This window comes from Cupressus sempervirens, chromosome 10 (assembly GCF_028749045.1).
Source record: "Cupressus sempervirens isolate cs-2001-9-10 chromosome 10, ASM2874904v1, whole genome shotgun sequence".
Classification (NCBI taxonomy): domain Eukaryota; kingdom Viridiplantae; phylum Streptophyta; class Pinopsida; order Cupressales; family Cupressaceae; genus Cupressus; species Cupressus sempervirens.
The window spans coordinates 671,075,691-671,085,521 of record NC_143127.1 but is presented as its reverse complement, the minus strand read 5'-3'; positions in this window follow the sequence as shown (position 1 = coordinate 671,085,521).

The window sequence follows — 9,831 nt, the reverse complement described above, 5'->3', positions numbered from 1 at the left end:
GAGGAAGTCTACATTGAACAATCTAAAAGTTTTGTAGATCCTAGCAAAGGATACTTGGTTTGCAAACTACACAAACCATTATATGGTCTTAAGCAAGCTCCCAAAGCTTGGTATGAAAGACTCCATAATTACTTGATACAGATTGGTTTTCAAAGGACTAATGATAAAAATAGTCTATATATCAAGGAAGAGCCATATAAAAATATATTTTTAGCATAAATATTTGTTGATGATACTCTATTTATAGGAAATGATGATCTATGCAAAGAATTCTTAGAAGAAATGAGTAAAGAATTGGAGATGTCCATGTTTGGTGAAATAAAATTCTTTATTGGATTGAAATAAAACAAAAAAAGAATGGTATCTACATCACTCAATCTGAGTACATCAAGGAGATACTGAAGAAATTTGGAATGGAAGATTCAAGACCAATCGGAACACCTATGTCTATTGAACATAAGCTTTCCAAAAATGATGATTTCAAAGAAGTAGATAAGACCACTTACATATCAATGATTGGGAAATTACAATATGTAGTTCACACAAGGCCTAATATTGCTCTAGTAGTTGGAATAGTGATAAGATTCTCAAAAAATCCCAAGAAAAATCACATGATGGAAATCAAGAGAATCATGAGACATCTGAAAGGTAATAAAGACTATGGTTTATGCTACAAACTTGGAGGCAATCTGGTCTTGAAAGTATTTATTGATGTTGATTGGGTAGGAAGTCTTGATGATAGAAAAAGTGCTTCTGGTGGAGCATTCTTTCTTTGTAAAAGACTAGTATCTTGGACAAACAAGAAGCAAAATTGTACATCTCAGTCCACAATAGAGGTAGAATATGTAGCAAAAATAGTCAATTATTCTAACATCGTTTGGTTCAAACAATTGTTGGAAGGAATGAAGGTATAAATCAAAGATTTAGTTGTCATATATTTTGATAACACCAGTGCAATTAACATATCAAAGAATCTAGTAATGCATTCCAAAACAAAGCATATTGCTATAAGGTATCACTTCTTAAGAGAGTTGGTGCAAGATAAATAAGTTAGATTGGAATATGTGAATACAAAGGAATAGATTGCAGACATATTCACCAAACCATTATCAAAGGATGCATTTATGTATCTAAGAGTATGCTAGGGGTCATTCCCCTATATAAAATTTACTAAAAGAAATTTAGTGAATGCATCAACCAAAACCTATTGAAGGTCAATTAGTTGGTGTAGAATTGGCAAGGGCATATTGCAAATGAATCAATACTTAAGGTATATTGGTATTTATAGAGTTTTTTTTTTTGGCATGTGTTGTCAAAGAGGGAGAAGTTTACTTTCATATCTCTGAGAAATTTTTGAAATTAAAATAAAGTTAGAAACTAGAGAGGGAGAAGTCTTCTAAAGAAGAAGCATGCTGAAAGAGGGAGGATGTTTTGAATGAACATGGTAATATGGTAGACATAATTCAATGAAAGGAAGAGCTCATACCGATAGAGGGAGTTCTCAAATCTAAAATCCAAAATTGTATTGTTTTATGACATGTTGTGTTGCCATCAATGCTAAGGAGGGAGAATTTTGGATATAATTGATTAATTGTGTGTTGTCTTTGATGTTACACAAATTTCATAATCATTATCAATTAGTATATTCTGAGATCACTCAGGTAGTGAAGACAATTCTTAGTGTCTACTAAGCATTCCTATGTTTTCCTAGTTTAGAAGGTAGTCTCTACCAAGTTCACTTGGGCATCAAAGGAAAATTTGTAGAAAGAAAGTGTTAACCAAGCTTAGTCGGGTAATGAAGGAAAGTTGAATGGAACTAGTGGTAACTAAGCTCACTCGGTTGCCAAAGGATTTTCATAAGTTTGTAGTTTTAACCAAGCTTCTATTGGTTAATAAAGGAAATCATTTTTGAGTTAGTTTCTACTGAGCAAGGTCAGGTAATGAAGGATTTTCTTATTTTTTTGTATTAAGCTTAATTGACTTATCTATTGATTCCAGTAGACTCAGGTGATGAATATCAATTATTGTAAGTTGTATTTAAGCTGACTTGTCAAAGTGGAAAGAATAAATATAAGGTCAATTTGTGATTTCAAAGTAAAAGAAAAAGTGCAAGAGAATGTGTGAATTATGATGATGTGATTGAAGATCTATTGAAGAGTAGAGGAAGTGAATTTGAAGGATGAGAAAAATATCCTTGTGGTACAACAAAGCCATATTCGATCAAGAAGGATCAAGTACAAGCCAAAATAGAGATTTGAAATTAGAAAATTAGTTGTAGTCAAATTAGGTCATCTCATTATTACTCTCTAACCATTGCACCAGTGATCTAAATCTCCTAATAGAGTTCACTTACTAGCTATTTGCAAATCCTCTAACAAGGTGGCAATTCCATTGAAGTATTCTGAGGACCTCTAACCATCCTAATAGGGTGATTAAATCCTTTAATAGGGTCACACCTAATAGTTTTTTTTGTAACCTTTAACAAGGTTGGCTCCTAATAGGGCTCACTCTAGAAGAGTGAAAATCGGTAGCTAGTTGTTATTGGTGATTTTTTCCAAATTGGATTTCCACATTAAATCCTAGTGTCAAATGTATTCATGCTATTTTCTTTATGTGTTTTCAACTAAGTTAAAGTAATGGTAATCACAGATAATATATAATGGTTTATATGTTAATCTTTTACTGAGCCAATCCACTTATTACCGAGTTATAATATTCTATGTGTTTATCAAGATTTAGTAGTATTCAGTTATCTATTTGCATTTTTTACTAACATCTAAGGGATCTGAAATTTATTTTTGTAGTAACCGATTCAACCCCACCTCCCCCCTCCCCCACACTTAGTTACTCCTCTTATATTTCCAACACTTATTTTTTGGTTGAGATTCCTTTGAAGTGTAATGAGCACCTTGATGTGATGGATAAATCTTTGTTGCTCCTTTTATTGCTTATATCCTATCTCAATTTGTACTTCTTCTCTTCATACTTTCCTCCTATTATTATTTTCACATATTATTTGGATGTGACACAATACATTTGAATATATATACCAATCCAAATTACAATTCATCAAAGATAGCTACAATACAAGCTTCACCAAAATACACAAAGTTGGCTCAACTACTGGCACTCAGGTTCTGAAGGGAAACTTAGTCAGGTTCTGATACTTGGTAAGATTTTCAACACTCAGCATCATCATGCTCTCAGTAAACATAGAAGCTTGGTTCATACTATTCACTTCCAAGTAGTCTGAACTCAACCAACATTGGTGACTCAGTAAATACTATGAAATTTGACATATAAACATAATCACTTAGTTGACACTACATGGATTGATCAATACTAACATTGTGAGCTCGCTATAAACTGAATCACTTGGTTGACACTTCCTAGCTCAATCAACACTAGATTCATATTATTGATATTGTAAACACAATAGACACTAGAGACCATGGTTGACACTGTGTAACTTGGTTAATACTATGCAACTCGGTTAGCACTATTACTTATCAACTCTATAGATACTACTCACTATTAACTAAATACTAATTCTAGAATTTGGTAGAAATTGTACAACATGGTAGAACATAGATTACTTGGTTAATACTATAAACTACAAGATAAGCTTGATAGTGTACGCCTAAAAATGCGAGCCTCTCAACCTCACACACACTTCAACATGATCATTACCTATGAAGTCATCCTAGAATGAACATTGAATTGCTCATCTGAGACACTCGACAGTGTGACTTGTTGCCTCCTATCTAAAGGGATTTTGCATGTTCAATGTCCTTAGATTTGAGGTATAGGCAACCAGACCCTCTAAGAATGAAAGATTTTGAATGTAATTAATTGATGTGATATGAAATTATTCTATACGAAAGATGCAATTAATCTAAGAACACGTAAATCAAATGCATTTTTAAGAACTAGATGAGATTAAGCTAAGGATGTAAACATATGGGAATATGTGAGCTAAAAGTGAATATAAAATGCAAAAGCAATTCGATAGCAATTCAAATCAACCTCCTTGATGAGGAATTAGGAGTCCCTTAAATAGAATTCCTAGAATCCATTAACGGATGAGATCAACCCAGATCAACAGTTAGGATTGAAGGAAAGATTTAGTTAAACTAGAAACTTCCTTGTGTAGGTGAAGTGAACTATTTATGATCTGAGTGTGATGAGCAGTTAACTGAACTTGCCATGGGTGTGAGATCAAGTTAACTAGATTGATTCCAATTCGAGAGAGAGTTCACTCAGAGTTTCCTTTTAGAACTGAAGAGTAGATATAGGAAAGACATTTAATTTAATAAAATGAGATATGACCTCATAAATACCTTTTCTATTTAATTAAATTATCACATTTAATTAATTAAAATAGGCATATTTATTAAATTAAATAAATTTAATTCCTTAGTACATTAGCCTTAAGGTATAATTTAATTTAATTAAAGTATAAATACTTAATAATTAAATTAAATATTAAACAATAAGTTTTGATGTGACTAACATGAGTAAATACTTTAGGAATTAAATTATGAGCATGATGAATATAGATTAAGGTTTTTTGCATCTGACAATTAAGTCAAGTAGCGACAGTTAGAATGAGAATTGCCTATTAGAATAGGTCTTAGGATTGGTCAAAATAGATCAGAATTAGTATAATGGCAATGAGCCAATTTTGGGGTATTATATTTTTCCCCTCTTTGAATGAATGTGTGAGCAACACATTTGATTCAAAGAAAATCAGAAAGCATGATGTGAAGATCAAGACATAAGATTGGTTCCGAAGTTGATGATACAAAGACCGATTGATAAGATTTTAAGGACCATCTCTAGAACAATGCTTAATCCCAAGGAATCCAAGAAAAATACCTAGATACCCAAAATTGATAAGCATTTTAAAGGTTTCCTTCAAAACAAATTTTAACCTTTAAGGATCCAAACAAAACGTCTAGATACTGGAGATTGATAGCATTTAAAAGATCATCTCCAAAATGGAGCTTAACCTTTAAGGATCTAGATAGAACACCTAGATACCTAAGAGTGATAAGAATTTAAAAGATTATCTCTAGAACAAAGCTTAACCTTTAAGGATCCAAATAGAATGTCTAAATACCTGAGATCAATAGCATTTAAAAGATTGTCTCTAGAACGGAGCTTAATCTTTAAGGATCCAGATAGAACACCTAGATACCTGAGAGCAATATCAGATAACAAAATTGAATTATGAGACATAGAATCATCCCTAGAAAAAGGCTTGATCCTTAGGAGTCAAGATTTAGATTGTCCTGATACCCATAATCGACTGATGACTAGATGATAAAGATGCCAAAAATAGGGAAACAAGATGCTCCTAGTGGTGTCATAAGATGGACACAAGGTGCCCTGAGCAATAAGGATCCAATGATGTAATCATCCTACCCCCTTGAGAGTGAAATCAAAAGATGACACACCAGAAATATGATATAAAGTGAGATGTTGAGAAACAGGGAAGAAATCCAAGATTCTACAAAATGTAGAAGAGATTAGAATGATCAGAAGAAAATTTAGAGTCGATTTGCAGTGATTTGAAGATCCAAAAAACTGATTTTTGACCAAAAGTTGACCAGTTTTAACTTGAGTTGATTATTTCGACAATGGATTTTGAAAATATAAAGGATTTGAAGTTGAAAGAATTCCAGGAATCTAAAAATATCAAAAAAAATCATACTGCACAAGTGTTCGATCACGTCGGTCCCCAAAATTTTTAAATGATTTTTTATGGCACTTAGGTGTGTTAGATTTCGAATTTGGTCCTGAAAATGGAGTTAGAACAGTCAAATTAGCCAGGGGTGATTTTTGTGCAAACTGAAGCACTTCTAAAATTTAGGTCAAAAGCTATATACAGGCTCAAGGGGTCATTTTCAAATCATTTGTGCATTTTTTCTTTTGTGAATAGCAGCTCTGAGAGGAAGATGACAGTGAATGTCTGAGATCATTATTTTGAGTGCTCCCAATGACACAACTGGCCAATAGACTATGGACCTATTTTGAGTCATTGATATCCCAGCTTTGTACTTTTATTTTCATGCATTTTGAGGTATTTTATTACATTTTTTTGCATATTTTAAAACTTGGTCAATTAGTCCTCATGTGAGACTATCCTTTCTCACATGAAGACAATCTCTTCTCACATGAATAAATGCCCATCTAGTGATTTTTCACGCGCGATGATGGAAGTGCTCACGTGGGAGCCACCCACTTCTTGCGTGAAAAACAAGAATTTACCTTCAATCTTCACATGCTGCATATTTGTTTCTCGCACGAGGATTTGATTTCTCGTGCAAGAAAGTGTCTTCTCAATCAAAAGCATGCCATCTCATGCAAGTTCTTGCGATGTCATGCAAAATCTAGTGATAGCAATTTGCAATTCTTTCAATCTTTTTTGCATTTTATTCTTAAAATTTGTAGTTGTGTCTTCATCATTCTTCCATATTGACTGAGTATTGATTGTTTGCTTGTCGTTGGTGATTGTGTATGTAGGAGAGCTTTGACAACATCTCATTTAGATCCCACTATCCACCATATGGAGTTTTGTTGCAGAGTCTCAATGATGTTGATAGGGCACACATCGTTTGATTAGGTCTATCCTCGCTATGCTAGATCCCAACAGTGTTGGTGAATCATGGCTTGCTTACTGCTTTGGTTGACCATTTCCATTTGGAGATGAACACCTTCCATATGCTAGTGGGAGAGATGATGATCACCCCAGAGGACATCTACCAGATACTAGGGATCCTATTCCATAGGGCAAGGGTATTATATGATGTGGTGCCCTGAGCAGGCAGATAGGCACTATCTGCCATCTTTGGGAGATAGCTCACGAGCAGAAAAGCCATCACCTGGGATGAGCTGTTAGACACTTATGGGATGACACATAGATTGCCAGCAGTGTTAGTGATCTTTCTCAACTATTTTTTGATGCCAAATAGGGGACAACATGGATTGGAGTGTGGTTGGGGAGCTATGCTATAGAGGATGTTGGATTCTCTCAAGATATTTGGATGGGGTATGTGCATGCTTGCACACATGTTTCATGAGATGCATGAGATAGTCTTCCATGGGAAGAAGACTATGGCCATCAAGGTATATGTGTTATAGATCTAGGCCTAGGAGCATTTACTAGTGTTTAGACCCATTCACAAGGACTCCCATGAGCCAATGGAGCCATACATTTGTAGATATCGAGGACACATTACCTAGGCTACCCTAGGTAAGACTGAGCACTGGAGGAGTCATCTTGATGACCTAGTCTCTATTGTATGGTGGCCCTGGTGAGAGACAGAGGATTGGGATGATGATCCTAGGGAGCTAGGCTAGATGTTCTACTCTTGACCATTATTGGGAAGGACATCACAAATCATTGAGAGGTTCATTATTTCATAGGTGTGGTGGCAGTATAGCCATCCACAAGATATCTCACAAGAGTACTGTGCCAATGCCAAACTGGTGAGGGATATAGAGGGAGGATGGCCACCACAACTAGATCTAGGTAGATCCATGATAGATGTGTGCAACTTGGTTGTGACACAGTGGGACTATCTCCTAGAGACAGTAGATGTAGGGGTGATGCCTACATATCTAGCTCATTTGATTAGTCACCCATTTTTGAGGTTCATAGATCCTTTGGGGAGAGCAGTACTAGTTCCACAACAAGTACTAGTGTAGCAGAAGTAGGCTCCCCCACTGCAAGGACTACAAGATCCACTACCAGAGGTGCGGTAGAGGGTGAGGTAGGTAGAGATCCCTACATGATAGATGAGATCAAATCTAGGGGTTGGAGCTAGCGGGGCAGAACATGGTTGGCGACAAAGACCGAGGACTGAGGAGAAAACACCATAGTAGTAGGCACCACCATAGCAGTAGGCACCATTGCAGCAACCAACACTTGAGATACTAGATGAGGAATGCCTAATCAACCTACTACTGGGACACTAGACATAGTGTGATGCTACCAAGAGAAGATTCATCAAGCCTCTTGGTAGTTAGGAGATTTGTAGATTCAGGTAGCTGTCAGAGATGCGTAGCTTGTAGAGTGAGATTAAGAGAATGATTAGTTGAGAGAGAGAGTACAAATAGCTGAGCAGAGGGCAGAGATGTTGCAAGATGAGGTCTAATTATAGGTGGCCCAAGCAGCCTATTATTACACAACATACTCCATAGTGGTGCCTGATGAGGCTCTGGAGGTTCAATGGCTCTCTCAATATGCTTCTGAGTCCAGGGTGTACGACCTCCTACTAGACCTAACATGCCATTGCCTCCTCCTCCACCTACTCCTCCTAGTGATGAGGGCACAGGAGAGGGTTAGATGCTATGTTCTTGATTCTTGATTTTGATATCTGGCTATGTATCGATTAGTGCGCTAGCACCATTTTGTATCATTTGATCGATAGCACTTGAGTAGTGCCCATTTTCTATATTGACACACATTTTTTGATATATATATATATATACAAGATTTTGAGCCAAGTATCACTATGTACACATCATTGTCTATGCCCATTTTACCTTGATGCATATGAGATATTGTTGATTATGAGATGCATGTGTTAAGTATTATGGATGCATATGTACTTTGATGTGATGTGATGTGATTATGTAGAGTAGATGATATGAGTATATGGATGCAATGCATACAAAAATGAATTAACATCTCATGTAGTGTTGCATGTTTTTTCTTGACAATGACATGTATGCCATCGAGGAGCAAAAACCAATGAACCAAACGCTTGTCTAGCCATGGAGAATCTGGATACATTTGAAGAGACCCCCAATCTCCCATCATGGAGAATAGAGACATGATCACAACTGAATCATGTGCTTATGCAAGTGAACTATGTAATACAAGACTATATTAAATGCAACCCTAGATCTGATTATCGAGCCTTGACAATTTATCATCATTGGACATAAATGAAGCTTATATATCCTACAAGTACCACTGATTTTGCAATCATGGAAATATGAGTAGGACATATGTCATGGTTGTGTCGAGGTTAAACATAAGCATTTGATGCACAAGAAGCCAGAATGACCAGAACATTTGTCCCTTTTAACATAGCAAGTTAAAATAAGCATCAAAACATAAACTCTAGGATGACCAGAATGTTGCTTGCATGACAGGCACACCAAACACATAAAAGATTCATCTCATGCTTAGTATTTAGTAAGTTTTCTATCCAAAAAAACCCTTGCATTTGTAACCTGAGATAAAAGTGTGCTAGGTATACTCCCAATGACCCATACATTCACTTAATAGGACAAGTATCCATATATATTATAGCATGAAGAGTTCACTCCAACAGACAAGGAGAAGTACCAATGTTATTGATGTACTCATATAAAAGGAGTTGAGGTACACCCAACCATCCAATGCAAGATGGAGGCTCTTATAGTGGATGCCCCTCTCATAGGAATATGTCAATATAGTGGACGCCCCTCTCATAGGAATATGTCAACTAATTGGAACTAAACCGCAAACAAAAAGCAAAGAAAAGATCATGCCCCTAGTCATTACTTCTCTAATAAAAAATGGAATCATTGAGTTGCTTGAAGGGACATGATAAAGTGAAAACAAAGCAAACAAAGAAAAAGCTCAGCATATCCAAACAAGTATGTCATTTTGAATTCATTATTTATCATGGGATTAATGTCAAGTGTTAGTTTCTAGAACATGTTTGAAAGAAATCTCTTTTGTAGGGTGACAACAGTAGTTAGACGTAGTTAGAATGATTGGTAACTGAGGTCAAAGAGGAAACTTCAAGGTGAAGAACCTAGGAGGATTGA